The sequence below is a fragment of the Schistocerca cancellata genome, chromosome 2 (assembly GCF_023864275.1).
Source record: "Schistocerca cancellata isolate TAMUIC-IGC-003103 chromosome 2, iqSchCanc2.1, whole genome shotgun sequence".
Taxonomy (NCBI): domain Eukaryota; kingdom Metazoa; phylum Arthropoda; class Insecta; order Orthoptera; family Acrididae; genus Schistocerca; species Schistocerca cancellata.
This window is the reverse complement of record NC_064627.1, coordinates 1,099,621,779-1,099,645,513: the sequence shown is the minus strand read 5'-3', so window position 1 is coordinate 1,099,645,513 and position 23,735 is coordinate 1,099,621,779. Positions and strand designations below refer to the sequence as shown.

At 50.1% G+C, this 23,735-nt stretch overlaps 38 non-coding genes across 38 annotated transcripts; 28 read left to right on the top strand and 10 right to left on the bottom strand.

Moving 5' to 3' along the window:
• Window positions 1-338: 338 nt before the first annotated feature.
• On the top strand, window positions 339-411 carry Trnav-cac (transfer RNA valine (anticodon CAC)). The gene has a single exon. It is a non-coding gene; the product is annotated as a tRNA-Val (tRNA).
• A 158-nt stretch (window positions 412-569) lies between these two features.
• Trnav-aac (transfer RNA valine (anticodon AAC)) lies at window positions 570-642 on the top strand. Its single transcript has one exon. It is a non-coding gene; the product is annotated as a tRNA-Val (tRNA).
• A 193-nt stretch (window positions 643-835) lies between these two features.
• Trnap-agg (transfer RNA proline (anticodon AGG)) lies at window positions 836-907 on the bottom strand. Its single transcript has one exon. It is a non-coding gene; the product is annotated as a tRNA-Pro (tRNA).
• Window positions 908-1,309: 402 nt separating this feature from the next.
• Trnav-cac (transfer RNA valine (anticodon CAC)) lies at window positions 1,310-1,382 on the top strand. Its single transcript has one exon. It is a non-coding gene; the product is annotated as a tRNA-Val (tRNA).
• A 413-nt stretch (window positions 1,383-1,795) lies between these two features.
• Window positions 1,796-1,867, bottom strand: Trnap-agg (transfer RNA proline (anticodon AGG)). Its single transcript has one exon. It is a non-coding gene; the product is annotated as a tRNA-Pro (tRNA).
• A 401-nt stretch (window positions 1,868-2,268) lies between these two features.
• Window positions 2,269-2,341, top strand: Trnav-cac (transfer RNA valine (anticodon CAC)). The gene has a single exon. It is a non-coding gene; the product is annotated as a tRNA-Val (tRNA).
• A 158-nt stretch (window positions 2,342-2,499) lies between these two features.
• On the top strand, window positions 2,500-2,572 carry Trnav-aac (transfer RNA valine (anticodon AAC)). The gene has a single exon. It is a non-coding gene; the product is annotated as a tRNA-Val (tRNA).
• Window positions 2,573-2,754: 182 nt separating this feature from the next.
• Trnap-agg (transfer RNA proline (anticodon AGG)) lies at window positions 2,755-2,826 on the bottom strand. Its single transcript has one exon. It is a non-coding gene; the product is annotated as a tRNA-Pro (tRNA).
• A 402-nt stretch (window positions 2,827-3,228) lies between these two features.
• Trnav-cac (transfer RNA valine (anticodon CAC)) lies at window positions 3,229-3,301 on the top strand. Its single transcript has one exon. It is a non-coding gene; the product is annotated as a tRNA-Val (tRNA).
• A 158-nt stretch (window positions 3,302-3,459) lies between these two features.
• Window positions 3,460-3,532, top strand: Trnav-aac (transfer RNA valine (anticodon AAC)). Its single transcript has one exon. It is a non-coding gene; the product is annotated as a tRNA-Val (tRNA).
• A 194-nt stretch (window positions 3,533-3,726) lies between these two features.
• On the bottom strand, window positions 3,727-3,798 carry Trnap-agg (transfer RNA proline (anticodon AGG)). Its single transcript has one exon. It is a non-coding gene; the product is annotated as a tRNA-Pro (tRNA).
• A 402-nt stretch (window positions 3,799-4,200) lies between these two features.
• Trnav-cac (transfer RNA valine (anticodon CAC)) lies at window positions 4,201-4,273 on the top strand. The gene has a single exon. It is a non-coding gene; the product is annotated as a tRNA-Val (tRNA).
• Window positions 4,274-4,686: 413 nt separating this feature from the next.
• On the bottom strand, window positions 4,687-4,758 carry Trnap-agg (transfer RNA proline (anticodon AGG)). Its single transcript has one exon. It is a non-coding gene; the product is annotated as a tRNA-Pro (tRNA).
• A 401-nt stretch (window positions 4,759-5,159) lies between these two features.
• Trnav-cac (transfer RNA valine (anticodon CAC)) lies at window positions 5,160-5,232 on the top strand. Its single transcript has one exon. It is a non-coding gene; the product is annotated as a tRNA-Val (tRNA).
• Window positions 5,233-5,390: 158 nt separating this feature from the next.
• On the top strand, window positions 5,391-5,463 carry Trnav-aac (transfer RNA valine (anticodon AAC)). The gene has a single exon. It is a non-coding gene; the product is annotated as a tRNA-Val (tRNA).
• Window positions 5,464-7,193: 1,730 nt separating this feature from the next.
• Trnav-cac (transfer RNA valine (anticodon CAC)) lies at window positions 7,194-7,266 on the top strand. The gene has a single exon. It is a non-coding gene; the product is annotated as a tRNA-Val (tRNA).
• Window positions 7,267-7,424: 158 nt separating this feature from the next.
• Window positions 7,425-7,497, top strand: Trnav-aac (transfer RNA valine (anticodon AAC)). The gene has a single exon. It is a non-coding gene; the product is annotated as a tRNA-Val (tRNA).
• Window positions 7,498-7,690: 193 nt separating this feature from the next.
• Trnap-agg (transfer RNA proline (anticodon AGG)) lies at window positions 7,691-7,762 on the bottom strand. The gene has a single exon. It is a non-coding gene; the product is annotated as a tRNA-Pro (tRNA).
• A 402-nt stretch (window positions 7,763-8,164) lies between these two features.
• Trnav-cac (transfer RNA valine (anticodon CAC)) lies at window positions 8,165-8,237 on the top strand. The gene has a single exon. It is a non-coding gene; the product is annotated as a tRNA-Val (tRNA).
• Window positions 8,238-8,395: 158 nt separating this feature from the next.
• Trnav-aac (transfer RNA valine (anticodon AAC)) lies at window positions 8,396-8,468 on the top strand. The gene has a single exon. It is a non-coding gene; the product is annotated as a tRNA-Val (tRNA).
• A 1,730-nt stretch (window positions 8,469-10,198) lies between these two features.
• Trnav-cac (transfer RNA valine (anticodon CAC)) lies at window positions 10,199-10,271 on the top strand. Its single transcript has one exon. It is a non-coding gene; the product is annotated as a tRNA-Val (tRNA).
• Window positions 10,272-10,429: 158 nt separating this feature from the next.
• Trnav-aac (transfer RNA valine (anticodon AAC)) lies at window positions 10,430-10,502 on the top strand. The gene has a single exon. It is a non-coding gene; the product is annotated as a tRNA-Val (tRNA).
• Window positions 10,503-10,695: 193 nt separating this feature from the next.
• Trnap-agg (transfer RNA proline (anticodon AGG)) lies at window positions 10,696-10,767 on the bottom strand. The gene has a single exon. It is a non-coding gene; the product is annotated as a tRNA-Pro (tRNA).
• Window positions 10,768-11,169: 402 nt separating this feature from the next.
• On the top strand, window positions 11,170-11,242 carry Trnav-cac (transfer RNA valine (anticodon CAC)). The gene has a single exon. It is a non-coding gene; the product is annotated as a tRNA-Val (tRNA).
• Window positions 11,243-11,656: 414 nt separating this feature from the next.
• Trnap-agg (transfer RNA proline (anticodon AGG)) lies at window positions 11,657-11,728 on the bottom strand. Its single transcript has one exon. It is a non-coding gene; the product is annotated as a tRNA-Pro (tRNA).
• A 388-nt stretch (window positions 11,729-12,116) lies between these two features.
• Trnav-cac (transfer RNA valine (anticodon CAC)) lies at window positions 12,117-12,189 on the top strand. Its single transcript has one exon. It is a non-coding gene; the product is annotated as a tRNA-Val (tRNA).
• Window positions 12,190-12,347: 158 nt separating this feature from the next.
• Trnav-aac (transfer RNA valine (anticodon AAC)) lies at window positions 12,348-12,420 on the top strand. The gene has a single exon. It is a non-coding gene; the product is annotated as a tRNA-Val (tRNA).
• A 1,730-nt stretch (window positions 12,421-14,150) lies between these two features.
• Trnav-cac (transfer RNA valine (anticodon CAC)) lies at window positions 14,151-14,223 on the top strand. The gene has a single exon. It is a non-coding gene; the product is annotated as a tRNA-Val (tRNA).
• Window positions 14,224-14,381: 158 nt separating this feature from the next.
• Window positions 14,382-14,454, top strand: Trnav-aac (transfer RNA valine (anticodon AAC)). Its single transcript has one exon. It is a non-coding gene; the product is annotated as a tRNA-Val (tRNA).
• Window positions 14,455-20,605: 6,151 nt separating this feature from the next.
• Trnav-cac (transfer RNA valine (anticodon CAC)) lies at window positions 20,606-20,678 on the top strand. The gene has a single exon. It is a non-coding gene; the product is annotated as a tRNA-Val (tRNA).
• A 158-nt stretch (window positions 20,679-20,836) lies between these two features.
• Trnav-aac (transfer RNA valine (anticodon AAC)) lies at window positions 20,837-20,909 on the top strand. Its single transcript has one exon. It is a non-coding gene; the product is annotated as a tRNA-Val (tRNA).
• Window positions 20,910-21,103: 194 nt separating this feature from the next.
• Trnap-agg (transfer RNA proline (anticodon AGG)) lies at window positions 21,104-21,175 on the bottom strand. Its single transcript has one exon. It is a non-coding gene; the product is annotated as a tRNA-Pro (tRNA).
• A 402-nt stretch (window positions 21,176-21,577) lies between these two features.
• Window positions 21,578-21,650, top strand: Trnav-cac (transfer RNA valine (anticodon CAC)). Its single transcript has one exon. It is a non-coding gene; the product is annotated as a tRNA-Val (tRNA).
• A 158-nt stretch (window positions 21,651-21,808) lies between these two features.
• On the top strand, window positions 21,809-21,881 carry Trnav-aac (transfer RNA valine (anticodon AAC)). Its single transcript has one exon. It is a non-coding gene; the product is annotated as a tRNA-Val (tRNA).
• Window positions 21,882-22,535: 654 nt separating this feature from the next.
• Window positions 22,536-22,608, top strand: Trnav-cac (transfer RNA valine (anticodon CAC)). The gene has a single exon. It is a non-coding gene; the product is annotated as a tRNA-Val (tRNA).
• Window positions 22,609-22,766: 158 nt separating this feature from the next.
• Window positions 22,767-22,839, top strand: Trnav-aac (transfer RNA valine (anticodon AAC)). Its single transcript has one exon. It is a non-coding gene; the product is annotated as a tRNA-Val (tRNA).
• Window positions 22,840-23,033: 194 nt separating this feature from the next.
• Trnap-agg (transfer RNA proline (anticodon AGG)) lies at window positions 23,034-23,105 on the bottom strand. Its single transcript has one exon. It is a non-coding gene; the product is annotated as a tRNA-Pro (tRNA).
• A 402-nt stretch (window positions 23,106-23,507) lies between these two features.
• Window positions 23,508-23,580, top strand: Trnav-cac (transfer RNA valine (anticodon CAC)). Its single transcript has one exon. It is a non-coding gene; the product is annotated as a tRNA-Val (tRNA).
• Window positions 23,581-23,735: the final 155 nt, after the last annotated feature.

The following is a 23,735-nucleotide window of genomic DNA, read 5'->3' as shown; positions in this document are numbered from 1 at the left end:
TCGTTCAGGCTGGCGGGATGGGGGCGGCGCGAATTCCCGCGGTCGGCGGCCTTCCTGGGCTATTGGTACCTTCATGTAGAGCTGCCCCTGGGCTCGCACTGCCTGCTGCTGAGAAAGTGATTGCTTTTGCTGATATGACTTGCAATAACGACTGCGCGAAACGCCGCTATCTCGTTAGGGGTGCTACGGCAGACACCCTTCGAGAACCCCGAAGACATCTTGAGCCCTCGGCTGCGATGTGTTCCAGGCTGACAAAAGAAATGTCGTGTGTGCATTCGCGGACGAGAGAAAGGCTGAGGCAATTTCGAGTGAACAAGGATGGACTCCTCGGCTCCGTCGTTTCCGTAGTGTAGCGGTTATCACGTCTGCTTCACACGCAGCAGGTCCCCGGTTCGATCCCGGGTGGGAACAGTATTTTCCTGCCTATGTCGTATTGTACTCCAGTGAGCCTCGTCGTGTGTGCATCTGCTGCATGTCCCTTCGTTTTGCAAGTACCACATTTATTGAATTTTTTAGTTACGATGGCAACATTACTACAAGTTGTCTGTGAAGTAAGATGCACTCAAGCAGTTTCCGTGGTGTAGCGGTTATCACGTCTGCCTAACACGCAGAAGGTCCCCTGTTCGATCCCGGGCGGAAACACTTTTTCATCACTTTAAGCGAGACTTACTAACATGCATCTGCTACCATCTGTACCCGAAACCTTCGTAATTGCCTTCATGCGTCGGACCAGACTGTCAATTGCTCACATCAAATAAGAAATTCATTTGACATTGGCGGCGAGCTTTTTGCGCTGACTCAGCCACTGACGTGCGATCAGTTTGCACAAATGCTAGGGCTCGTCCGGGATTTGAACCCGGGACCTCCTGCACCCTAAGCAGGAATCATACCCATAGACCAACGAGCCCTGTGGCACGTCGAATGCCAGTTATTCCAGTCCCTCGATGTCTTCCAGGGTGCTCTGGAAGTCTCGTTTAGGCTGGCGGGATGGAGGCGGCGCGAATTCCCGCGGTCGGCGGCCTTCCTGGGCTATTGGTACCTTCATGTAGAGCTGCCCCTGGGCTCGCACTGCCTGCTGCTGAGAAAGTGATTGCTTTTGCTGATATGACTTGCAATAACGACTGCGCGAAACGCCGCTATCTCGTTAGGGGTGCTACGGCAGACACCCTCTCGAGAACCCCGAAGACTTCTTGAGCCCTCGGCTGCGATGGGTTCCAGGCTGACATAAGAACTGTCGTGTGTGCATTCGCGGACGAGAGAAAGGCTGAGGCAAGTTCGAGTGAACAAGGATGGACTCCTCGGCTCCGTCGTTTCCGTAGTGTAGCGGTTATCACGTCTGCTTCACACGCAGAAGGTCCCCGGTTCGATCCCGGGTGGGAACAGTATTTTCCTGCCTATGTCGTATTGTACTCCAGTGAGCCTCGTCGTGTGTGCATCTGCTGCATGTCCCTTCGTTTTGCAAGTACCACATTTATTGAATTTTTTAGTTACGATGGCAACATCACTACAAGTTGTCTGTGAAGTAAGGTGCAATCAAGCAGTTTCCGTGGTGTAGCGGTTATCACGTCTGCCTAACACGCAGAAGGTTCCCGGGCGGAAACACTTTTTCATCACTTTAAGCAAGACTTACTAACATGCATCTGCTACCATCTGTACCCGAAACCTTCGTAATTGCCTTCATGCGTCGGACCAGTGTGTCAATTGCTCACATCAAATAAGAAATTCATTTGACATTGGCGGCGAGCTTTTTGCGCTGACTCAGCCACTGACGTGCGATCAGTTTGCACAAATGCTAGGGCTCGTCCGGGATTTGAACCCGGGACCTCCTGCACCCTAAGCAGGAATCATACCCATAGACCAACGAGCCCTGTGGCACGTCGAATGCCAGTTATTGCAGTCCCTCGATGTCTTCCAGGGTGCTCTGGAAGTCTCGTTCAGGCTGGCGGGATGGGGGCGGCGCGAATTCCCGCGGTCGGCGGCCTTCCTGGGCTATTGGTACCTTCATGTAGAGCTGCCCCTGGGCTCGCACTGCCTGCTGCTGAGAAAGTGATTGCTTTTGCTGATATGACTTGCAATAACGACTGCGCGAAACGCCGCTATCTCGTTAGGGGTGCTACGGCAGACACCCTTCGAGAACCCCGAAGACATCTTGAGCCCTCGGCTGCGATGTGTTCCAGGCTGACAAAAGAAATGTCGTGTGTGCATTCGCGGACGAGAGAAAGGCTGAGGCAAGTTCGAGTGAACAAGGATGGACTCCTCGGCTCCGTCGTTTCCGTAGTGTAGCGGTTATCACGTCTGCTTCACACGCAGAAGGTCCCCGGTTCGATCCCGGGCGGGAACAGTATTTTCCTGCCTATGTCGTATTGTACTCCAGTGAGCCTCTTCGTGTGTGCATCTGCTGCATGTCCCTTCGTTTTGCAAGTACCACATTTATTGAATTTTTTAGTTACGATGCCAACATCACTACAAGTTGTCTGTGAAGTAAGATGCACTCAAGCAGTTTCCGTGGTGTAGCGGTTATCACGTCTGCCTAACACGCAGAAGGTCCCCGGTTCGATCCCGGGCGGAAACACTTTTTCATCACTTTAAGCGAGACTTACTAACATGCATCTGCTACCATCTGTACCCGAAACTTTCATGCGTCGGACCAGAGTGTCAATTGCTCACATCAAATAAGAAATTCATTTGACATTGGCGGCGAGCTTTTTGCGCTGACTCAGCCACTGACGTTCGATCAGTTTGCACAAAACGCTAGGGCTCGTCCGGGATTTGAACCCGGGACCTCCTGCACCCTAAGCAGGAATCATACCCCTAGACCAACGAGCCCTGTGGCACGTCGAATGCCAGTTATTCCAGTCCCTCGATGTCTTCCAGGGTGCTCTGGAAGTCTCGTTTAGGCTGGCGGGATGGAGGCGGCGCGAATTCCCGCGGTCGGCGGCCTTCCTGGGCTATTGGTACCTTCATGTAGAGCTGCCCCTGGGCTCGCACTGCCTGCTGCTGAGAAAGTGATTGCTTTTGCTGATATGACTTGCAATAACGACTGCGCGAAACGCCGCTATCTCGTTAGGGGTGCTACGGCAGACACCCTCTCGAGAACCCCGAAGACTTCTTGAGCCCTCGGCTGCGATGGGTTCCAGGCTGACATAAGAACTGTCGTGTGTGCATTCGCGGACGAGAGAAAGGCTGAGGCAAGTTCGAGTGAACAAGGATGGACTCCTCGGCTCCGTCGTTTCCGTAGTGTAGCGGTTATCACGTCTGCTTCACACGCAGAAGGTCCCCGGTTCGATCCCGGGTGGGAACAGTATTTTCCTGCCTATGTCGTATTGTACTCCAGTGAGCCTCGTCGTGTGTGCATCTGCTGCATGTCCCTTCGTTTTGCAAGTACCACATTTATTGAATTTTTTAGTTACGATGGCAACATCACTACAAGTTGTCTGTGAAGTAATGTGCACTCAAGCAGTTTCCGTGGTGTAGTGGTTATCACGTCTGCCTAACACGCAGAAGGTCCCCGGTTCGATCCCGGGCGGAAACACCTTTTCATCACTTTAAGCAAGACTTACTAACATGCATCTGCTACCATCTGTACCCGAAACATTCGTAATTGCCTTCATGCGTCGGATCAGACTGTCAATTGCTCACATCAAATAAGAAATTCATTTGATATTGGAGGCGAGCTTTTTGCGCTGACTGAGCCACTGACGTGCGATCAGTTTGCACAAAACGCTAGGGCTCGTCCGGGATTTGAACCCGGGACCTCCTGCACCCTAAGCAGGAATCATACCCCTAGACCAACGAGCCCTGTGGCACGTCGAATGCCAGTTATTCCAGTCCCTCGATGTTTTCCAGGGTGCTCTGGAAGTCTCGTTTAGGCTGGCGGGATGGGGGCGGCGCGAATTCCCGCGGTCGGCGGCCTTCCTGGGCTATTGGTACCTTCATGTAGAGCTGCCCCTGGGCTCGCACTGCCTGCTGCTGAGAAAGTGATTGCTTTTGCTGATATGACTTGCAATAACGACTGCGCGAAACGCCGCTATCTCGTTAGGGGTGCTACGGCAGACACCCTCTCGAGAACCCCGAAGACTTCTTGAGCCCTCGGCTGCGATGGGTTCCAGGCTGACAAAAGAACTGTCGTGTGTGCATTCGCGGACGAGAGAAAGGCTGAGGCAATTTCGAGTGAACAAGGATGGACTCCTCGGCTCCGTCGTTTCCGTAGTGTAGCGGTTATCACGTCTGCTTCACACGCAGCAGGTCCCCGGTTCGATCCCGGGCGGGAACAGTATTTTCCTGCCTATGTCGTATTGTACTCCAGTGAGCCTCGTCGTGTGTGCATCTGCTGCATGTCCCTTCGTTTTGCAAGTACCACATTTATTGAATTTTTTAGTTACGATGGCAACATCACTACAAGTTGTCTGTGAAGTAAGGTGCAATCAAGCAGTTTCCGTGGTGTAGCGGTTATCACGTCTGCCTAACACGCAGAAGGTTCCCGGGCGGAAACACTTTTTCATCACTTTAAGCAAGACTTACTAACATGCATCTGCTACCATCTGTACCCGAAACCTTCGTAATTGCCTTCTTGCGTCGGACCAGAGTGTCAATTGCTCACATCAAATAAGAAATTCATTTGACATTGGCGGCGAGCTTTTTGCGCTGACTCAGCCACTGACGTGCGATCAGTTTGCACAAATGCTAGGGCTCGTCCGGGATTTGAACCCGGGACCTCCTGCACCCTAAGCAGGAATCATACCCATAGACCAACGAGCCCTGTGGCACGTCGAATGCCAGTTATTCCAGTCCCTCGATGTCTTCCAGGGTGCTCTGGAAGTCTCGTTTAGGCTGGCGGGATGGGGGCGGCGCGAATTCCCGCGGTCGGCGGCCTTCCTGGGCTATTGGTACCTTCATGTAGAGCTGCCCCTGGGCTCGCACTGCCTGCTGCTGAGAAAGTGATTGCTTTTGCTGATATGACTTGCAATAACGACTGCGCGAAACGCCGCTATCTCGTTAGGGGTGCTACGGCAGACACCCTTCGAGAACCCCGAAGACATCTTGAGCCCTCGGCTGCGATGTGTTCCAGGCTGACAAAAGAACTGTCGTGTGTGCATTCGCGGACGAGAGAAAGGCTGAGGCAAGTTCGAGTGAACAAGGATGGACTCCTCGGCTCCGTCGTTTCCGTAGTGTAGCGGTTATCACGTCTGCTTCACACGCAGAAGGTCCCTGGTTCGATCCCGGGCGGGAACAGTATTTTCCTGCCTATGTCGTATTGTACTCCAGTGAGCCTCTTCGTGTGTGCATCTGCTGCATGTCCCTTCGTTTTGCAAGTACCACATTTATTGAATTTTTTAGTTACGATGGCAACATTACTACAAGTTGTCTGTGAAGTAAAATGCACTCAAGCAGTTTCCGTGGTGTAGCGGTTATCACGTCTGCCTAACACGCAGAAGGTCCCCGGTTCGATCCCGGGCGGAAACACTTTTTCATCACTTTAAGCGAGACTTACTAACATGCATCTGCTACCATCTGTACCCGAAACCTTCGTAATTGCTTTCATGCGTCGGACCAGAGTGTCAATTGCTCACATCAAATAAGAAATTCATTTGACATTGGCGGCGAGCTTTTTGCGCTGACTCAGCCACTGACGTGCGATCAGTTTGCACAAAACGCTAGGGCTCGTCCGGGATTTGAACCCGGGACCTCCTGCACCCTAAGCAGGAATCATACCCCTTTTTTTTTTTTCCACCGCTCTACCAACTTTTTTTTTTCCTTAACCACTTTCTTTTTCTTTTTTTTTATTAGCTCTCTTATCTCTTCTTCTGTTGTATGTTTGTATATGTCCTCATTACAAGAGGTGCCCTTCAGATTCAGGGCTGTGGAAACAAAGTGGGCAGGGGTCGAATCCCGAGGCCTGGCCACGATGTCTCCACTGTCCCGTCTCCGAATGGCACCTGCACAAGGGCATTGGAACTTTTCTACTGTCCTGTTACTTGGCCTCATTGTTGTTCTCTTTCAGCCAAAAGTTCCACGAAAACTGCAGTCCTGGCGTAAAATGAAAAGAAAGAAATAAAAGAAGGACGACACGGGATAGTTGCAATCCAGAAATATCATAAAAATGTGGCGCTCATGGGCGACGTTATCCAACACCCTCTCTTTCGAACGTCAGGGTAAGCATGTTGGCAAAGTCATCGCGGAGACGTGGCAATCGCAAGCGGGTCCAGTAAGCAGTAAGCATGTACTGCTGAAACGCTAGGCGTTCATCCTCCTCATGACAAGTGACGACAAAATGTACAAAATGGCCAATCAACCACATGACTGTATTAAGCTTCGTCCGCGGAAAGAAATAAGAATCGGGCCGTACGATGATATCAATGGTATAAGCGGCTTCAGCAGACCTAGTTACAAAAGCCAGTTGTTTCCTGAGCCAACGCCAATTTGCAAGGTGGCCACAACAGGTGAATCGATGCTCAAGGGTATCCAGGAGACCACACCGAGTACATTTGTCCGTGTCAGAAAGACCAATGCGGTGCAGTCGTACATTTGTGGGGATCAAATTATTAATTACCCTATACCACGTGGACGTCACGGCCATAGAGTGGATCGGCAAACTAACATTCTTCCAGACGTTCCTCCAGGAGACAGATGGAGACGCCAGTTCTATTGGATTGGGACCGTCCTGCCCCTTCCAGCGGGCAATCAAACACTTGGTCGTTGGCACAGGTCGCCGCAAAAAGGCGTCACCGAGGTAGCTCACCGCAATATAAAATTCCCGGATGTGCTTCAACTTAAAATTGAGGCGACCGACGTCGACAGGTGGAGCAAGGCTCCCCGGACGCACGACAGTAAAAAGCTTGGACGTAATGGAACTCACTTCTTGTGTAACAATGAGAGTCGTACGGCGGACGTACAACGCTAACGCCTTGCGAGTAATGTCAGAGAGGCCCAAACCTCCGGAGGGACGCGGTTTCGTCATAACCGCGTAACGTAACTTGAATAGATGGCCCTTCCATATAAACCTGCTGGACAATTGGCGCAACCTTTTCGCCACCATCAGGGGAAGTGGGAACAGCTGAGCAACATAATAGGATTTACATAAAACGTACGTGTCTAAAATGCGAACTTTTTGCAAAATGTTAAGAGAACGCTGCTCATGGAAAGAAAGGCTGAGGCAATTTCGAGTGAACAAGGATGGACTCCTCGGCTCCGTCGTTTACGTAGTGTAGCGGTTATCACGTCTGCTTCACACGCAGCAGGTCCCCGGTTCGATCCCGGGCGGGAACAGTATTTTCCTGCCTATGTCGTATTGTACTCCAGTGAGCCTCGTCGTGTGTGGATCTGCTGCATGTCCCTTCGTTTTGCAAGTACCACATTTATTGAATTTTTTAGTTACGATGACAACATCACTACAAGTTGTCTGTGAAGTAAGGTGCACTCAAGCAGTTTCCGTGGTGTAGCGGTTATCACGTCTGCCTAACACGCAGAAGGTCCCCGGTTCGATCCCGGGCGGAAACACTTTTTCATCACTTTAAGCAAGACTTACTAACATGCATCTGCTACCATCTGTACCCGAAACCTTCGTAATTGCCTTCATGCGTCGGACCAGAGTGTCAATTGCTCACATCAAATAAGAAATTCATTTGACATTGGCGGCGAGCTTTTTGCGCTGACTCAGCCACTGACGTGCGATCAGTTTGCACAAATGCTAGGGCTCGTCCGGGATTTGAACCCGGGACCTCCTGCACCCTAAGCAGGAATCATACCCCTAGACCAACGAGCCCTGTGGCACGTCGAATGCCAGTTATTCCAGTCCCTCGATGTCTTCCAGGGTGCTCTGGAAGTCTCGTTTAGGCTGGCGGGATGGGGGCGGCGCGAATTCCCCCGGTCGGCGGCCTTCCTGGGCTATTTGTACCTTCATGTAGAGCTGCCCCTGGGCTCGCACTGCCTGCTCCTGAGAAAGTGATTGCTTTTGCTGATATGACTTGCACTAACGACTGCGCGAAACGCCGCTATCTCGTTAGGGGTGCTACGGCAGACACCCTCTCGAGAACCCCGAAGACTTCTTGAGCCCTCGGCTGCGATGGGTTCCAGGCTGACAAAAGAACTGTCGTGTGTTCATTCGCGGACGAGTGAAAGGCTGAGGCAAGTTCGAGTGAACAAGGATGGACTCCTCGGCTCCGTCGTTTCCGTAGTGTAGCGGTTATCACGTCTGCTTCACACGCAGCAGGTCCCCGGTTCGATCCCGGGCGGGAACAGTATTTTCCTGCCTATGTCGTATTGTACTCCAGTGAGCCTCGTCGTGTGTGCATCTGCTGCATGTCCCTTCGTTTTGCAAGTACCACATTTATTGAATTTTTTAGTTACGATGGCAACATCACTACAAGTTGTCTGTCAAGTAAGGTGCACTCAAGCAGTTTCCGTGGTGTAGCGGTTATCACGTCTGCCTAACACGCAGAAGGTCCCCGGTTCGATTCCGGGCGGAAACACTTTTTCATCACTTTAAGCGAGACTTACTAACATGCATCTGCTACCATCTGTACCCGAAACCTTCGTAATTGCTTTCATGCGTCGGACCAGAGTGTCAATTGCTCACATCAAATAAGAAATTCATTTGACATTGGCGGCGAGCTTTTTGCGCTGACTCAGCCACTGACGTGCGATCAGTTTGCACAAAACGCTAGGGCTCGTCCGGGATTTGAACCCGGGACCTCCTGCACCCTAAGCAGGAATCATACCCCTTTTTTTTTTTTCCACCGCTCTACCAACTTTTTTTTTTTCCTTAACCACTTTCTTTTTCTTTTTTTTTATTAGCTCTCTTATCTCTTCTTCTGTTGTATGTTTGTATATGTCCTCATTACAAGAGGTGCCCTTCAGATTCAGGGCTGTGGAAACAAAGTGGGCAGGGGTCGAATCCCGAGGCCTGGCCACGATGTCTCCACTGTCCCGTCTCCGAATGGCACCTGCACAAGGGCATTGGAACTTTTCTACTGTCCTGTTACTTGGCCTCATTGTTGTTCTCTTTCAGCCAAAAGTTCCACGAAAACTGCAGTCCTGGCGTAAAATGAAAAGAAAGAAATAAAAGAAGGACGACACGGGATAGTTGCAATCCAGAAATATCATAAAAATGTGGCGCTCATGTGCGACGTTATCCAACACCCTCTCTTTCGAACGTCAGGGTAAGCATGTTGGCAAAGTCATCGCGGAGACGTGGCAATCGCAAGCGGGTCCAGTAAGCAGTAAGCATGTACTGCTGAAACGCTAGAGTTCATCCTCCTCATGACAAGTGACGACAAAATGTACAAAATGGCCAATCAACCACATGACTGTATTAAGCTTCGTCCGCGGAAAGAAATAAGAATCGGGCCGTACGATGATATCAATGGTATAAGCGGCTTCAGCAGACCTAGTTACAAAAGCCAGTTGTTTCCTGAGCCAACGCCAATTTGCAAGGTGGCCACAACAGGTGAATCGATGCTCAAGGGTATCCAGGAGACCACACCGAGTACATTTGTCCGTGTCAGAAAGACCAATGCGGTGCAGTCGTACATTTGTGGGGATCAAATTATTAATTACCCTATACCACGTGGACGTCACGGCCATAGAGTGGATCGGCAAACTAACATTCTTCCAGACGTTCCTCCAGGAGACAGATGGAGACGCCAGTTCTATTGGATTGGGACCGTCCTGCCCCTTCCAGCGGGCAATCAAACACTTGGTCGTTGGCACAGGTCGCCGCAAAAAGGCGTCACCGAGGTAGCTCACCGCAATATAAAATTCCCGGATGTGCTTCAACTTAAAATTGAGGCGACCGACGTCGACAGGTGGAGCAAGGCTCCCCGGACGCACGACAGTAAAAAGCTTGGACGTAATGGAACTCACTTCTTGTGTAACAATGAGAGTCGTACGGCGGACGTACAACGCTAACGCCTTGCGAGTAATGTCAGAGAGGCCCAAACCTCCGGAGGGACGCGGTTTCGTCATAACCGCGTAACGTAACTTGAATAGATGGCCCTTCCATATAAACCTGCTGGACAATTGGCGCAACCTTTTCGCCACCATCAGGGGAAGTGGGAACAGCTGAGCAACATAATAGGATTTACATAAAACGTACGTGTCTAAAATGCGAACTTTTTGCAAAATGTTAAGAGAACGCTGCTCATGGAAAGAAAGGCTGAGGCAATTTCGAGTGAACAAGGATGGACTCCTCGGCTCCGTCGTTTACGTAGTGTAGCGGTTATCACGTCTGCTTCACACGCAGCAGGTCCCCGGTTCGATCCCGGGCGGGAACAGTATTTTCCTGCCTATGTCGTATTGTACTCCAGTGAGCCTCGTCGTGTGTGCATCTGCTACATGTCCCTTCGTTTTGCAAGTACCACATTTATTGAATTTTTTAGTTACGATGGCAACATCACTACAAGTTGTCTGTGAAGTAAGGTGCACTCAAGCAGTTTCCGTGGTGTAGCGGTTATCACGTCTGCCTAACACGCAGAAGGTCCCCGGTTCGATCCCGGGCGGAAACACTTTTTCATCACTTTAAGCAAGACTTACTAACATGCATCTGCTACCATCTGTACCCGAAACCTTCGTAATTGCCTTCATGCGTCGGACCAGAGTGTCAATTGCTCACATCAAATAAGAAATTCATTTGACATTGGCGGCGAGCTTTTTGCGCTGACTCAGCCACTGACGTGCGATCAGTTTGCACAAATGCTAGGGCTCGTCCGGGATTTGAACCCGGGACCTCCTGCACCCTAAGCAGGAATCATACCCCTAGACCAACGAGCCCTGTGGCACGTCGAATGCCAGTTATTCCAGTCCCTCGATGTCTTCCAGGGTGCTCTGGAAGTCTCGTTTAGGCTGGCGGGATGGGGGCGGCGCGAATTCCCGCGGTCGGCGGCCTTCCTGGGCTATTTGTACCTTCATGTAGAGCTGCCCCTGGGCTCGCACTGCCTGCTGCTGAGAAAGTGATTGCTTTTGCTGATATGACTTGCAATAACGACTGCGCGAAACGCCGCTATCTCGTTAGGGGTGCTACGGCAGACACCCTCTCGAGAACCCCGAAGACTTCTTGAGCCCTCGGCTGCGATGGGTTCCAGGCTGACAAAAGAACTGTCGTGTGTGCATTCGCGGACGAGAGAAAGGCTGAGGCAAGTTCGAGTGAACAAGGATGGACTCCTCGGCTCCGTCGTTTCCGTAGTGTAGCGGTTATCACGTCTGCTTCACACGCAGCAGGTCCCCGGTTCGATCCCGGGCGGGAACAGTATTTTCCTGCCTATGTCGTATTGTACTCCAGTGAGCCTCGTCGTGTGTGCATCTGCTGCATGTCCCTTCGTTTTGCAAGTACCACATTTATTGAATTTTTTAGTTACGATGGCAACATCACTACAAGTTGTCTGTCAAGTAAGGTGCACTCAAGCAGTTTCCGTGGTGTAGCGGTTATCACGTCTGCCTAACACGCAGAAGGTTCCCGGGCGGAAACACTTTTTCATCACTTTAAGCAAGACTTACTAACATGCATCTGCTACCATCTGTACCCGAAACCTTCGTAATTGCCTTCTTGCGTCGGACCAGAGTGTCAATTGCTCACATCAAATAAGAAATTCATTTGACATTGGCGGCGAGCTTTTTGCGCTGACTCAGCCACTGACGTGCGATCAGTTTGCACATAACGCTAGGGCTCATCCGGGATTTGAACCCGGGACCTCCTGCACCCTAAGCAGGAATCATACCCCTAGACCAACGAGCCCTGTGGCACGTCGAATGCCAGTTATTCCAGTCCCTCGATGTCTTCCAGGGTGCTCTGGAAGTCTCGTTTAGGCTGGCGGGATGGGGACGGCGCGAATTCCCGCGGTCGGCGGCCTTCCTGGGCTGTAGAGCTGCCCCTAGGCTCGCACTGCCTGCTGCTGAGAAAGTGATTGCTTTTGCTGATATGACTTTCAATAACGACTGCGCGAAACGCCGCTATCTCGTTAAGGGTGCTACGGCAGACACCCTCTCGGGCACCCCGAAGACTTCTTGAGCCCTCGGCTGCGATGGGTTACAGGCTGTCAAAAGAACTATGGTGTGTGCATGTGCGGACGAGAGAAAGGCTGAGGCGTATTCGAGTGCACAAGGATTGATTGAGCGTGTCCGTCGTTTCCGTAGTGTAGCGGTTATCACGTCTGCTTCACACGCAGAAGTTCCCCGGTTCGATCCCGGGCGGGAACATTATTTTCCTGCCTATGTCGTATTGTACTCCAGTGAGCCTCGTCGTGTGTGCATCTGCTGCATGTCCCTTCGTTTTGCAAGTACCACTTTTATTGAATTTTTTAGTTACGATGGCAACATCACTACAAGTTGTCTCTGAAGTAAAGTGCACTCAAGCAGTTTCCGTGGTGTAACGGTTATCACGTCTGCCTAACACGCAGAAGGTCCCCTGTTCGATCCCGGGCGGAAACACTTTTTCATCACTTTAAGCAAGACTTACTAACATGCATCTGCTACCATCTGTACCCGAAACCTTCGTAATTGCCTTCATGCGTCGGACCAGAGTGTCAATTGCTCACATCAAATAAGAAATTCATTTGACATTGGCGGCGAGCTTTTTGCGCTGACTCAGCCACTGACGTGCGATCAGTTTGCACATAACGCTAGGGCTCGTCCGGGATTTGAACCCGGGACCTCCTGCACCCTAAGCAGGAATCATACCCCTTTTTTTTTTTCCACCGCTCTACCAACTTTTTTTTTCCTTAACCACTTTCTTTTTCTTTTTTTTTTTATTAGCTCTCTTATCTCTTCTTCTGTTGTATGTTTGTATATGTCCTCATTACAAGAGGTGCCCTTCAGATTCAGGGCTGTGGAAACAAAGTGGGCAGGGGTCGAATCCCGAGGCCTGGCCACGATGTCTCCACTGTCCCGTCTCCGAATGGCACCTGCACAAGGGCATTGGAACTTTTCTACTGTCCTGTTACTTGGCCTCATTGTTGTTCTCTTTCAGCCAAAAGTTCCACGAAAACTGCAGTCCTGGCGTAAAATGAAAAGAAAGAAATAAAAGAAGGACGACACGGGATAGTTGCAATCCAGAAATATCATAAAAATGTGGCGCTCATGGGCGACGTTATCCAACACCCTCTCTTTCGAACGTCAGGGTAAGCATGTTGGCAAAGTCATCGCGGAGACGTGGCAATCGCAAGCGGGTCCAGTAAGCAGTAAGCATGTACTGCTGAAACGCTAGGCGTTCATCCTCCTCATGACAAGTGACGACAAAATGTACAAAATGGCCAATCAACCACATGACTGTATTAAGCTTCGTCCGCGGAAAGAAATAAGAATCGGGCCGTACGATGATATCAATGGTATAAGCGGCTTCAGCAGACCTAGTTACAAAAGCCAGTTGTTTCCTGAGCCAACGCCAATTTGCAAGGTGGCCACAACAGGTGAATCGATGCTCAAGGGTATCCAGGAGACCACACCGAGTACATTTGTCCGTGTCAGAAAGACCAATGCGGTGCAGTCGTACATTTGTGGGGATCAAATTATTAATTACCCTATACCACGTGGACGTCACGGCCATAGAGTGGATCGGCAAACTAACATTCTTCCAGACGTTCCTCCAGGAGACAGATGGAGACGCCAGTTCTATTGGATTGGGACCGTCCTGCCCCTTCCAGCGGGCAATCAAACACTTGGTCGTTGGCACAGGTCGCCGCAAAAAGGCGTCACCGAGGTAGCTCACCGCAATATAAAATTCCCGGATGTGCTTCAACTTAAAATTGAGGCGACCGACGTCGACAGGTGGAGCAAGGCTCCCCGGACGCACGACAGTAAAAAGCTTGGACGTAATGGAACTCACTTCTTGTGTAACAATGAGAGTCGTACGGCGGACGTACAACGCTAACGCCTTGCGAGTAATGTCAGAGAGGCCCAAACCTCCGGAGGGACGCGGTTTCGTCATAACCGCGTAACGTAACTTGAATAGATGGCCCTTCCATATAAACCTGCTGGACAATTGGCGCAACCTTTTCGCCACCATCAGGGGAAGTGGGAACAGCTGAGCAACATAATAGGATTTACATAAAACGTACGTGTCTAAAATGCGAACTTTTTGCAAAATGTTAAGAGAACGCTGCTCATGGAAAGAAAGGCTGAGGCAATTTCGAGTGAACAAGGATGGACTCCTCGGCTCCGTCGTTTACGTAGTGTAGCGGTTATCACGTCTGCTTCACACGCAGCAGGTCCCCGGTTCGATCCCGGGCGGGAACAGTATTTTCCTGCCTATGTCGTATTGTACTCCAGTGAGCCTCGTCGTGTGTGCATCTGCTGCATGTCCCTTCGTTTTGCAAGTACCACATTTATTGAATTTTTTAGTTACGATGGCAACATCACTACAAGTTGTCTGTGAAGTAAGGTGCACTCAAGCAGTTTCCGTGGTGTAGCGGTTATCACGTCTGCCTAACACGCAGAAGGTCCCCGGTTCGATCCCGGGCGGAAACACTTTTTCATCACTTTAAGCAAGACTTACTAACATGCATCTGCTACCATCTGTACCCGAAACCTTCGTAATTGCCTTCATGCGTCGGACCAGAGTGTCAATTGCTCACATCAAATAAGAAATTCATTTGACATTGGCGGCGAGCTTTTTGCGCTGACTCAGCCACTGACGTGCGATCAGTTTGCACAAAACGCTAGGTCTCGTCCGGGATTTGAACCCGGGACCTCCTGCACCCTAAGCAGGAATCATACCCCTTTTTTTTTTTTTTCTCTCAACTACAGTCCACCGCTCTACCAACTTGTTTTTTTTTTTTCTTTTTTTTTTTACCTCACGGCTACTGCCTTATAAGTACTGTGCGCTAACCAATTGCGCCACTTCTTTTTTTTTAATTTTTTTTTAAATATAAAACGGGATCGATCCGGGGACCTTCTGCGTGTTTTTTTTTTTTTCGCCTTAACCACTTTTTTTTTTTTGTTTAAAAATCAGGAGTTATACGTCTATTTCCTATTTTCTTTTGTTTTTCTTGTTTTTTCAAAGTTTTTGTTTTTATTTTATGTTTTAAATTGATTTTGCATGGTTTGGTAATGTAAAACTGGCTATATAATCGTCGGTAGTGAACCCTTTCTCTTCTGCGCTTGGTGATGGAGGTCGGGGTCAGAGACGCGCCGCAAAAGCAGTGGGGCCTCTTCGCGGCACTGCCAGTACTTCGCGCTCCAACCCCTCCCATGTCACCATGAATGGCAATCAGTGGTCACTAGCCTATTCCCATCCTTTCGAAAGCAATGTGGAGCATATTACCAAATGTCTTCTTATGAGCCGGATACTGGAGCATCTTTACAAATTCGGTTTCCATGTACATTAAAAATTCAAGTTGATTGTCGCCTCCAACATTGTTAAAAATGTAACTGGTGAACTTCCCCATGAGCCAGATCACTGTATTGTTTTTCGTCTGAGGGAAGTAGCGATCAGCGGGGCGATACAAATTCTGAGGGGTGAAAGTGTGTGGAGAAGTCCTGGTGATTAGGGCAAGTTTCTCTCGGATCCACTGCCAGTTGTAAATATGGCCGCCACACGTATATCGATGACACACAGTGTCGACAGAGCGACATTTGCTACAGAGGTTTGTGTCACTTAATCCTATTCCGAAGAGACGTTCATTAGTACAGATGAGGTTATGGATAACTTTGTACCACGCTGTCCGTGCATCACTCGAAAGAACCGAACTACTAATATTTGTCCAGACGACGTCCCATGCAAATCCAGGGAACTTGGATTCAATGACATTGTTCCTGAGCAGCTGTTTCCGCTCTGCGAAAATCGCTTTCGCCGTGACTGTCGGCGACCGTAAAAGTTCTTTGCTGATGTAGCTGCGCTCAAGATAAAAGTTCCTTATATGTTTAAGTTTAAAACTGATGTGCTGAAGATGGACCGGTGGGTCGACACTTTGTGGCCGGACTATATTGTATAACTTTGCCGTGAGGCATTCTGGGGAGTTGGACATGATAGTTAATGTTCTGGTGACATACAATGCCATTGCTTTACATTTAATATCCGTCAATCCCAGGCCCCCTTTACAAGGATCCAGAATTGCTGTCTTGACAGAGACACGAAATAATTCCCCACGCCACAAAAAATTTGTTAAGCGGGACATAATGGCCTTTGCCATCATGGCGGGAAGAGGGAAAATCTGTGCAGTGTAGTAAGCCTTGGACAAGATATAAGTATTTAATAAACGAACCCTTTGAAATTGGTCCAGGCAGCGGGAGTGATTGGCAATCAGTGCCCCCTGGATAGTCCGTGAAACCTCGCGCCAATTTATCGAGATCATGCGGAAAATGGATGTTGTCAGGACCATTCCAATAGCTTTATGTTGATGGACAGGAGTCGCCCACGCAATGCGCAACTGGGCAAGCCCCTTGAGGTTTAGAAATTTACTTTTTTGAACGTTCTGCCGCGCACCGGATGCCGAACAATAGGTCGCGAGCGCCAACTCAAGTTGTGACACATCCGCCTGACTTCTGATGATGACGCCAACATCATCCGCGTATGCGCCCACAACAGTTTTCATTCCTGAAATCGTAATTCCGGTGAGTCGACATCGTAGCTGTCGTAAAAAGGGTTCGAGAGAAAGAACAAAAAGCAGCATTGACAAGGGACTGCCTTGTGGGACGCCTCGTTGTATGTCGATGCGCTTCGTCAACTGGCAATTAACAGAGAGTTGTGCTGTGATTCCCATTGCCACGTTCTTGATAATGGCTACGGAGGTGTCGAGAAACCCCATCCGGCGCAACGTCTCTAGCAGATACTGATAATCGACCCTATCAAACGCTTTGTGGAAATCGACAAAAAGCAGGCCACATTTAATATTGCATGCTTGAGTCAGGGCAACGACGTCCCGGTATAAAGCAGCAGTTTGTAAGATGGTCTTCTTAAAGGCGCAGGTCTGTTGGGGCAAATGATTTTAGCGGTGAGTGGCATAATGCGTTGATGGAGGACTCGAGCTAGAAGTTTATAGTCGGAGTTCAAAAGTGAAATCGGTCGGAGGTTCGTTAAACGTTTGCAACCCTTATTCTTCGGGAGAAGTACAATCTTGCATTGCTTGAATTCTGCTGGCACCGGCGTTCCCCGTAAGACTTCATTGATTAGTTGGGTGAACTTGTCTCCTATTAAATGCCAAAACCTTTTATAGAACTCAACAGGCAGGCCGTCAGGTCCTGGTGATTTGTTAACGGCAGAATTGCAGATTACGGCGTAAACATCATCACTGTCGACAGTCGAAGAAATAGCGTCATTGTCATCTCCCGTAAGTTGTGGAGTATGAGAGCCAAAAAGTTCGTCATAATCGTCCACATGTGTGTCCCCGGGTGCATACATGTTTGCATAATAAGCGGAGATTTCCTGGAGTATTCCCTGCTGCGTGCTGATTTTGGTACTGTCATCGAGTTGAAGTTCGTCTATGAAAGTGCCCCGTCTAGTTTTGCTGTCGCGAATAAGATGATACAAGGCAGCAGTCTCATCTGCAATGACGGATTTCACTTTGGACCGTACCTTAAGGCCCTCCAGTTCATGGCGTTTCAAGCACAGTAATTTGGCTTTTATCTGTTTGACATCTTTCAGGCGTGTCGTCACGCCTCCCGCCTGATCATAAAGATCCCGTAACACACTGTAATAAAACTCGACGGTGGTTTTCCGTTCCCTAGCCCTGCGGATACTAAAGGATATTAAAACACTCCTGATCTTGGGCTTTGCCCGTCTGGTCCACCATTCAATCACACTTCGAAAGTTGCGAAGTGAGCGGAGACACAGCTCCCATGCAGCAGCGATTTCGTCTTCTAATTCTGTGTCCGACAATAAAGAAACATTTAGATGCCACTGGTTCCGTACTCGGCGAGTAGGTTGTTGTGGCAGATTGATGCACGTTAGCAATGCACAATGGTCGGAGAAAATTACGGGAACAGTTTCAGCGTGCGTAACGTTTCGTTGTAAAGCATCCGAAACATAAATTCTGTCGATTCTGCTAGAAGAGTTGGCAACTGTATGAGTAAATTGCACCAGCGTGGGGTATTTTACCTCCCACACATCGTGCAGTGTGAGGTCATCAACAAGGCGTCGCAGCTCACCAGAATAATTAAAATTGGGAGTCTGATCTTTGCGGCCCAGAACACAATTAAAGTCACCACCGAGTATCAGTGGTGAGGGATTGCGCCTCAAGAGGTAAATGATATCGTCTTTGAAGAACGCGGCTCGTGCTGCCCGGTGACTACTACCAGAGGGTGCATATAAATTGACAAAAGTGACCCCTGCTATGGTAAGTCCAATCCCTCTCCCCGACTCTAATGTCTCAACGTTTTGTACGTGAATGCCTTCCCGAACTAAAATGGCAGTACCGACATGCGCTTCCGGTGAAATATTGTAAAAACTTACAAATCCTGTAAAGTCGAGGTGGGGCGATACAACCTCCTGTAGAAATGCGATGTCAGTCGCTGAGTCATAGAGAAACTGTTTGAGAGCAGCGAGTTTTAAATCCGACTGGATCCTGTTAATATTAAGGGTGGAAAGCGTGTAGGATTGTAACATGAAGTACGGAGATGTCTAACCACCTGTCAAGCCATCATTCAACGCCAGAACCTTCGCGAGAATCTGACTTCGAAGATGCGTCAGCATCGGCGCTGGAACCTTTCTTTTTAGGCTTCCTGCGAACAACATTGACATTGGGTTTCACCGAGTGTCGGCGCCAACCTCCCGAGGAGAAATTCGTAGCGGAAGGCGGGGTAGGAGGATCGGAGCTGACATCAGGTGCCAGCTCCTCCTCCGCTGCACACGGTGGTTGCTCAGAGTGCAAATCTACGGCCGGCGTCCTATCGCTTCCACAATCTCTGTCGGTAGCTGAATGTTTATCAACGGCGGAACCTTCCGTTTGTTTGTTATCGGTCTGAGGCGGTGACGTAGCCGGCTGTTGACGCTCACGCACTTCCTCGACCTGTTTACAAACGGTGTCAACATCGGTCGGTCGGTCGGTCTGCATCGGTTGACATGCCTCAGGTGACAGGCGTGGTACTGAAGCTACCGAGGCCTGGTCGTTTACGGGTAATGGATCCAACTGAGCAACTGTCACCGGTGAAGTGGCGCTACAATCCGAAAGCATGGAAGGTTCGGAGCCCGGAATCGCAAACATCGGTTGCGAAGTGCCATCGACAGATTTCCTAGCAACAGTAATGTCATCTTCATCGGCGCTACCGCTATCGTAAGTGCGTCGTCTCTTGTGAGTAACGACACTACTTTGAACAACAGAAGAGTCGGAAGTCTCCTTTCGCGCTAGCGGTGGAAAGTCAGCAGCACGATTCTGCGCCCTATCTTCATCTTTGTCCGGGTTGGGGGAACTGGACACATCGGTCACAGAATCTTCCTTCACAAGGTCGGCCAGAGTTAACTTTTTGCGCTGCTGTAAGTGGGTTTGCAAAACAAAGACCCGTTTCGGACAATCCTGCCTCATATGTCCACTCTCATTACAGACATGACAAGTCAAAGTCTGTCCACTGTACATAACATGAGCCTTATATCCGCAAACTTGAACATGAGAGGGTATATTATGCTTGACATGCATGTCGACCGAACGCACACCGCTAAAGCATTGCAACCGGTGTTGGCTGGACCACCGTTCATTCCTAATTTGCTTGATATCACCATACTTAGAAAGAACGTCTTTTAAATAACAGTTGTCAACCTCGGGGGGCAAGTTAAAAACACGCACATGTTTGTAATCAACATCAGCATTAGAAACTGTGACCTTACTCACCGAATTGTCACGGTGGCGGAATTCAGCTTCCCCATCAAATTTGCTTAAGATCCGTTCAAGCACCAAAGGCATGAGCAGCTTGACATAAAAACAGTATTGTTCCAGATCATAGTAAGCCGTATGTATCTGATCAGATGTGAGGCCAACAACATCAACAATCCAGTCGTGAATTTCCAGTGAACTGGGTTGCACATATCGGGTAGCCTTGTCAAAACCAAATCGCACAGTAAGCTTCCTGGGAAATATTGCAGACATTTCAGCAGTGAAACAGCGGCCAAAACCGCTATCAAGAAAGAAACAAAACAGACGTCGACAACACAAGTACGACACAAAACACTAACACACACGGAACGAAGAGTAACAAGAGTTAGTCGCGACTTCGAAACACAGCAGCTAAGCGGAGCGCTAACACGTCCTCACAGCACGCCGTCTGAAGCGGAACTGACCAACGAGCCCTGTGGCACGTCGAATGCCAGTTATTCCAGTCCCTCGATGTCTTCCAGGGTGCTCTGGAAGTCTCGTTTAGGCTGGCGGGATGGGGGCGGCGCGAATTCCCGCGGTCGGCGGCCTTCCTGGGCTATTTGTACCTTCATGTAGAACTGCCCCTGGGCTCGCACTGCCTGCTGCTGAGAAAGTGATTGCTTTTGCTGATATGACTTGCAATAACGACTGCGCGAAACGCCGCTATCTCGTTAGGGGTGCTACGGCAGACACCCTCTCGAGAACCCCGAAGACTTCTTGAGCCCTCGGCTGCGATGGGTTCCAGGCTGACAAAAGAACTGTCGTGTGTGCATTCGCGGACGAGAGAAAGGCTGAGGCAAGTTCGAGTGAACAAGGATGGACTCCTCGACTCCGTCGTTTCCGTAGTGTAGCGGTTATCACGTCTGCTTCACGCGCAGAAGGTCCCCGGTTCGATCCCGGGCGGGTACAGTATTTTCCTGCCTATGTCGTATTGTACTCCAGTGAGCCTCGTCGTGTGTGCATCTGCTGCATGTCCCTTCGTTTTGCAAGTACCACATTTATTGAATTTTTTAGTTACGATGGCAACATCACCAGAAGTTGTCTGTGAAGTAAAGTGCACTCAAGCAGTTTCCGTGGTGTAGCGGTTATCACGTTTGCCTAACACGCAGAAGGTCCCCGGTTCGATCCCGGGCGGAAAAACTTCTTCATCACTTTAAGCAAGACTTACTAACATGCATCTGTTACCATCTGTACCCGAAACCTTCGTAATTGCCTTCATGCGTCGGACCAGAGTGTCAATTGCTCACATCAAATAAGAAATTCATTTGACATTGGCGGCGAGCTTTTTGCGCTGACTCAGCCACTGACGTGCGATCAGTTTGCACAAAACGCTAGGGCTCGTCCGGGATTTGAACCCGGGACCTCCTGCACCCTAAGCAGGAATCATACCCCTAGACCAACGAGCCCTGTGGCACGTCGAATGCCAGTTATTCCAGTCCCTCGATGTCTTCCAGGGTGCTCTGGAAGTCTCGTTTAGGCTGGCGGGATGGGGGCGGCGCGGATTCCCGCGGTCGGCGGCCTTCCTGGGCTATTGGTACCTTCATGTAGAGCTGCCCCTGGGCTCGCACTGCCTGCTGCTGAGAAAGTGATTGCTTTTGCTGATATGACTTGCAATAACGACTGCGCGAAACGCCGCTATCTCGTTAGGGGTGCTACGGCAGACACCCTCTCGAGAACCCCGAAGACTTCTTGAGCCCTCGGCTGCGATGGGTTCCAGGCTGACAAAAGAACTGCCGTGTGTGCATTCGCGGACGAGAGAAAGGCTGAGGCAAGTTCGAGTGAACAATGATGGACTCCTCGGCTCCGTCGTTTCCGTATTGTAACGGTTATCACGTCTGCTTCACACGCAGAAGGTCCCCGGTTCGATCCCGGGCGGGAACAGTATTTTCCTGCCTATGTCGTAATGTACTCCAGTGAGCCTCGTCGTGTGTGCATCTGCTGCATGTCCCTTCGCTTTGCAAGTACCACATTTATTGAATTTTTTAGTTACGATGGCAACATCACTACAAGTTGTCTGTGAAGTAAGGTGCACTCAAGCAGTTTCCGTGGTGTAGCGGTTATCACGTCTGCCTAACACGCAGAAGGTCCCCGGTTCGATCCCGGGCGGAAACACTTTTTCATCACTTTAAGCAAGACTTACTAACATGCATCTGCTACCATCTGTACCCGAAACCTTCGTAATTGCCTTCATGCGTCGGACCAGAGTGTCAATTGCTCACATCAAATAAGAAATTCATTTGACATTGGCGGCGAGCTTTTTGCGCTGACTCAGCCACTGACGTGCGATCAGTTTGCACAAAACGCTAGGGCTCGTCCGGGATTTGAACACGGGACCTCCTGCACCCTAAGCAGGAATCATACCCCTAGACCAAAGAGCCCTGTGGCACGTCGAATGCCAGTTATTCCAGTCCCTCGATGTCTTCCAGGGTGCTCTGGAAGTCTCGTTTAGGCTGGCGGGATGGAGGCGGCGCGAATTCCCGCGGTCGGCGGCCTTCCTGGGCTGTAGAGCTGCCCCTGGGCTCGCACTGCCTGCTGCTGAGAAAGTGATTGCTTTTGCTGATATGACTTGCAATAACGACTGCGCGAAACGCCGCTATCTCGTTAGGGGTGCTACGGCAGACACCCTCTCGAGAACCCCGAAGACTTCTTGAGCCCTCGGCTGCGATGGGTTCCAGGCTGACAAAAGAACTGCCGTGTGTGCATTCGCGGACGAGAGAAAGGCTGAGGCAAGTTCGAGTGAACAAGGATGGACTCCTCGGCTCCGTCGTTTCCGTATTGTAGCGGTTATCACGTCTGCTTCACACGCAGAAGGTCCCCGGTTCGATCCCGGGCGGGAACAGTATTTTCCTGCCTATGTCGTATTGTACTCCAGTGAGCCTCGTCGTGTGTGGATCTGCTGCATGTCCCTTCGTTTTGCAAGTACCACATTTATTGAATTTTTTAGTTACGATGGCAACATCACTACAAGTTGTCTGTGAAGTAAGGTGCACTCAAGCAGTTTCCGTGGTGTAGCGGTTATCACGTCTGCCTAACACGCAGAAGGTCCCCGGTTCGATCCCGGGCGGAAACACTTTTTCATCACTTTAAGCAAGACTTACTAACATGCATCTGCTACCATCTGTACCCGAAACCTTCGTAATTGCCTTCATGCGTCGGACCAGAGTGTCAATTGCTCACATCAAAAAAGAAATTCATTTGACATTGGCGGCGAGCTTTTTGCGCTGACTCAGCCACTGACGTGCGATCAGTTTGCACAAAACGCTAGGGCTCCTCCGGGATTTGAACCCGGGACCTCCTGCACCCTAAGCAGGAATCATACCCCTAGACCAACGAGCCCTGTGGCACGTCGAATGCCAGTTATTCCAGTCCCTCGATGTCTTCCAGGGTGCTCTGGAAGTCTCGTTTAGGCTGGCGGGATGGAGGCGGCGCGAATTCCCGCGGTCGGCGGCCTTCCTGGGCTATTGGTACCTTCATGTAGAGCTGCCCCTGGGCTCGCACTGCCTGCTGCTGAGAAAGTGATTGCTTTTGCTGATATGACTTGCAATAACGACTGCGCGAAACGCCGCTATCTCGTTAGGGGTGCTACGGCAGACACCCTCTCGAGAACCCCGAAGACTTCTTGAGCCCTCGGCTGCGATGGGTTCCAGGCTGAAAAAAGAACTGTCGTGTGTGCATTCGCGGACGAGAGAAAGGCTGAGGCAAGTTCGAGTGAACAAGGATGGACTCCTCGGCTCCGTCTTTTCCGTAGTGTAGCTGTTATCACGTCTGCTTCACACGCAGAAGGTCCCCGGTTCGATCCCGGGCGGGAACAGTATTTTCCTGCCTATGTCGTATTGTACTCCAGTGAGCCTCGTCGTGTGTGCATCTGCTGCATGTCCCTTCGTTTTGCAAGTACCACATTTATTGAATTTTTTAGTTACGATGGCAACATCACTACAAGTTGTCTGTGAAGTAAGGTGCACTCAA